At 50.5% G+C, this 5,115-nt stretch overlaps 1 pseudogene; it reads right to left on the bottom strand.

Annotated features, from left to right (window-relative positions):
* Positions 1 to 1,877: 1,877 nt before the first annotated feature.
* Positions 1,878 to 2,115, bottom strand: LOC139279104 (U2 spliceosomal RNA; annotated as a pseudogene).
* Positions 2,116 to 5,115: the final 3,000 nt, after the last annotated feature.

Genomic DNA, 5,115 nt, shown 5'->3' with positions numbered 1-5,115 from the left:
AGCGGGTACAGCTCCAAGGACATTCCTGGTCAAAGTAATACTAATATTGATAAAGCAAGAAGAATTATTCCTGTCATGGTGCAGGTCCTGTGTGTGTCCCGTACACACCAATTCTATGTGAAAATGAGCCATTTCCTACATTGCTGTTGCTCAGGATCAAAAAGTATGACCAGGAATAAAAGAGCCTACACACATCTGCGTAACCATGGTAACAAATAAAAGTCAGCAGATCAGCCAGCTAGCACAGCCGATCGTGGTTCAGAAGAGAAGTACCTATTTCATGTGAAAGAGAAAACTGGAAACAAGGTGAACCCTGTGTGGAGTAAGGATGTGGATTGTGCTTCAGATTGAATGCGTACCTGTGCAAGTGGCGTTGCGGATTGACCACCTGAAATGAAAACCGAGGCACAATGGGTTTGGGTTGCTGTATGTAGTTATTGTGACATATTATTTTAAAATGCCTCTATACCTAATGATTTGAAATAGTGCCCCTATTTTGGGGAACTGTAGGGAAAGATGCCCCGCTTGATGGCATCTAAACTAAACTCTAGATACTAAAATCTGTACTCTCTATTTAATATTTAACTTTCAACAATGGATTTGACCACATCACAGATGGTTACCCGATAATCATAGATACCCTTAATCACGCAAACCTAACACTGCCCTGATTTAGGGATCCGTCTCACAGCTTACTCTGACCATAAACATGCAGCCACAACTCCTGGCTATAAATACTCAACCCAGAGCTTCCATTCCACAGAGAAACTTCCTCCAGCTTCTTGTACAATGAACACCCAGTCACAACTCCTGATCACGGTTGCTCAGGTATGAACACAAAATTAATCTGCCCCTTACCTCACCGCTGGAACCCTTGGTGCAGTGAGTAGATCCAGTTTCAGGAAAGTCCTGCAGGAAATGGATGATAATGGGGCTGGGACTTAGATTCAAATCCAGGCTGACTGACTGAAAATGGGTTGGAAGGCCCGCCCACTGCTGTCAATCAGCCTGGTAACATCACAGCGCGCGTGTGTCACCACACTCACTCCTCTCCGTTAAAGGGGAGAGATGTGATCACTTTTTAAACTTTGGCCACTGGGCCATCAGGGAGGGTTTCGGCCAGGCCTGTGGCCTGGCACCCAAAAGGGGGTGCCAGGCTGCCTGTTGACGGCCCGGCTGAACCCGGGGCCAGTACTTTGCTGGCCAATCGGCAAGTTGGCTGGCAAAAATGTTGGCACTGTGGCCGAGGCATTGGGCTTTCCCCTTTAAGGGTGGCCGCGCTGCCGGGCCGCACTTACTGTGCAGAGGGTACACTGACAGAGACAGCGGGGGATCCACTGATGGAGCTGAAAATGGATAGGTAAGTATTTTTAATTGTTTTTTAATTATTTTATTGGCGGTGATACCACTTGGGCGATATGGGGTCCAGACCGAAAAATCCCCGACCTAAATTTAGGTTGGGTCAGCCTGTTGACCCCAAAATGGCGACCATTCGATTTTTAGGAATGGTCGCCGCAAATGGGCACTAACTCTTTGAGACCCTGAATTTCGGCCCCATGGGGTCTAAGCTTGGCACTTAGTGTGTGCAGATATAGAATCAAGGAGCTAGAAATTCATCATAGCCCAGGAATGGGCGGTGTAAGTAGAAAAGTTGGAGAATTAGTACCAAGCACTAATGCTTTAGACTGGATGCAAAATTTGTGCTCGCTGGTCAAAAAAATGATTGGAGTCCTAATTCAAGTCTTAAATTCCAAGCTCATTTTTTTTAAAAATTCGTTGCCAATCTTTCCAATTCTTTGTCAAATCACAAACGCCAGAGGTCACCTTGCACACATCAAGGATCACTCTGCGCCAATGCTCTTAGCCAAAAGGCCTAGAGCCACTGCACCGTTCCTGGAAGTACTGCAATACCAGGTTCGTGCCATGGAGGTGGATGGGTCAGGCCCCCCACACACCTCTGTGGAGGTGGATGGGTCAAGTCACCCCACCCACCTCCTATTTCCAAAAAGCATAGGAGAATCACCTTCCTGATCCAGGGAGAACCACGTTGGGGTCATGGTTACTCCCCTGTCAGGTCAGTTACGCATGATCTTAGCCAAAAGGCCGAGAAGCGATTTGGCATTATACTCAAATATCAGGTGCAGTCTAATTGCGTCATGATTGCCACAGGCTTTTTTCAGTACTTAAAGGGGAGTTTCACTGATGCTGCAGAACCTTATTCTCAGCATTGCTGGCTGTGCAATTGCCTCAGCGAGTAGCAGCAGCAGGTCAAGGAGAAGGAGCCAGAGGACTGAAGCAGCTGTACTCATGGCAGATCCATGCCCCAGGGAGAGAGTCCTCAGTTTCTGCGATCAAGGATTGGAGGCATTGGTGTTTGCTGTGGAGAGACGGAGGGCAGTGGTTTACCTGGCAAGTGGCAGGAGGCCCTCGCCGCAAGTCAATTGCACCATGTGGAGGGAGGTAGCGCAGCATGTCTCGGGCAGCACTGTGATCCCCAGTGCAGGACGAAATTTAACAACCTCACTCGGGTGGTCAGGGTGAGTAAATGTTACATACCACCATCTGAGCCACAATCTTCACACACTGCCCAAAGCAGCACACCCCCAGCACTCACCCACCAACAATCTCTATCTACCAACACTCGCACCTGCATCTTACACCTTGCACACAATGGCAGCTATTCAACTATGGAAGACACATCACCCTAACACATTGCTCCACACTCACACACTTTCTTTTCTCTTGCAGGCCAAGGTGGCTCACAACATGAGGGAGCAGGAGCGCACAGGCGGGGGACAACCACTGTCTGCACTGGAGGATCGAGTGCCGCAGATTATTGGGTGGTAGGTGATGGGCGCCATGGCTACTGCCAACATTGACCCCCTTGGGGACAACAGCGGTATGCTCATCCCTACTCCTTCTCACATCCCACTTCCCCCTCACCCCGTTTTGCACTTTCTAGCTAATCATGCTGAATGAATGCATTTCTCCCTTCCTGCACCCCTGCCCTCACCTTAACCTGACTCTGTGCCTTTATGTCTTCAGATAATCAGCAAGTACCTGAGCAGCCTGTCCCTGAGGGCACGGTAGAGTGTGAGGCGGGACAAGAGGAGGAAGAACACACTGCGTCACTGCATGTCTCACCTGCAGACACCAGCTCAGATACTGGCACTACACGTTCTTTAGTGGCTAGTATAGTAGTGGGATCTGCACAGGGTGAGGCACCAGGGACGAGTGGACTGCAGCAAGGCCAGGGGGAAAAGGTAGCTCAGGGGCCAGCTCCACGGAGGGCGAGTTCTGCTGCACAGGACTCAGGCGAGGTCCTCGATAGGGAGGCCTTTAGAAGAATTGTGATGGACATGCACTCGGGGATGATAGTTGTAATGGCAAGGGTGCCTGAGAATCTCTCGGCAATGGTAGGAGCATGGAGGTGTCCGCCTCCAACATTGCACAAGGCTCTGCGCACAGCATGGAGCCCTTCATTTCTAGCCTGCAAAGGTATGATAGACTCCCAGAGAGACCGTGGCAATCCAGACCTGATACCCCATGCGACCTGGCAGCTTCCATTGCAGCACAGTCGGAAGTGATGCAACGTCTTAGTGCTGTAATGTAGTCTATGCTTGGTGGCATCCAATCTCAAACTGCTCTCATGCAGTCTCAGCTTGATGGCACGCAAGCTCTGACTGCTGCCACTGTGGCTGGGTCTACCACCGTCAACCGGGGCTTTCACGGTGTCACACCAGGCCACCAATCTGTGCTCCAACAGATTGCTAGGGATGCTGAGGTGCTGCCCCGGGGGAGTGCCAGTGGGTCAGTGGAACAGGAACATACTTTCCTCTCTGAGGATGACAGCATTCCTGCTCCCACCGCTGCCACTCCACCATTGCCCTTGTCGTTGCCTGTCATCCAGCCAGCCCAGACTGCTGCCACCCATCCTAAGGTGGTGCAGTCTACAGCCAGGCCTTCCCGGCCCAGAGCTGGTCGATGACATCCTGCAAGGCCATCTGAAGCCTTCCGTACAGACACTCAACACCCTTCCACCAGCCCTCCTGTAGACACATGGGCCAACACTTCATAGGAGCACCATAACAACAGGCACTAAGGTATTGCACAAGGGTGAATAGTTAATATTTTTGATGTAAATATGTGTTCACTGATTATCGTTAAATTTATTAATTCATTTTGGATTCTTTTGTGTTGTGCCTCATTTCAGCTTTGCATTATGATATGGCCTGCGACAGGGATGGAATAATAGGGATATAGTGAGGAACAGAGATCTGAGGTTTAATTCATTCGAACCGCAGTCTGATGAGGAGGTCATGGACCACTCTTCCGGAAGGTTGATTGAGTGGCTGCCCTCTCCCTCGCTCCTGTTCCTCCTCCTCCTCGTCCTCCTCCTCATATTTCTTTTTCTCCTTGTCCTCCTCCTCTCTCTCTTCCTTCTCCTGAGATGGTTCCGCAATCCCTGGTGGCAATGGCTGTGCCCTCATGATGGCCAAGATGTGGAGCATGCAGTAGTTCATCACAAAATGGGACAACGCACAGCGAGTACTGGAGGGCTCCTCCCGAGCGGTCAATGCAATGGAACCATTGCTTCAGCAGACCGATGGTCTGATCGCTGATACTCCTGGTGGCAGTATGGCGCTCATTATAAGAGTGTTGGGGTTGCGGAGGGGAGTCATGAGCCAGGTGGAGAGCGGAAGCCCTTGCCTCCAACCTGCCAACCGCAAGCTTGATGTGATGGCTGGAACAGAGCTGGCACACTGGTCTGGCGCAGGGTGAAGGCATCGTGGCTGCTGCCAGGATAGCTAGCATTGACATTGAGGATTCACTGTCCGTGGTCACAGAACAACTGCACATTAAATGAGTGGCAACTTTTGTGGTTACGGACGATCTCAGATTTGTTATGCACTGCTCCTCGCTTAATTGGAGGTAGGAGAAGTGCTCTCGGAATACCCTCAGAGGGGAAGGCCTCCTGTTGAGAGCCCTGGTGGCCCTCCTCCTCCCTCTGGTCACATGTTCCAGTCTTTCTCGTTGACTTCGCTCCCTCCACCGTAGATCCCGGTGGGTAAAGTTGACTACCAGTACAACCTCCATTAATGTTACCAAGTGTAA

The sequence above is a fragment of the Pristiophorus japonicus genome, chromosome 1, assembly GCF_044704955.1.
Source record: "Pristiophorus japonicus isolate sPriJap1 chromosome 1, sPriJap1.hap1, whole genome shotgun sequence".
Lineage (NCBI taxonomy): Eukaryota > Metazoa > Chordata > Chondrichthyes > Pristiophoridae > Pristiophorus > Pristiophorus japonicus.
This window is presented reverse-complemented; position numbering and strand designations above follow the sequence as displayed.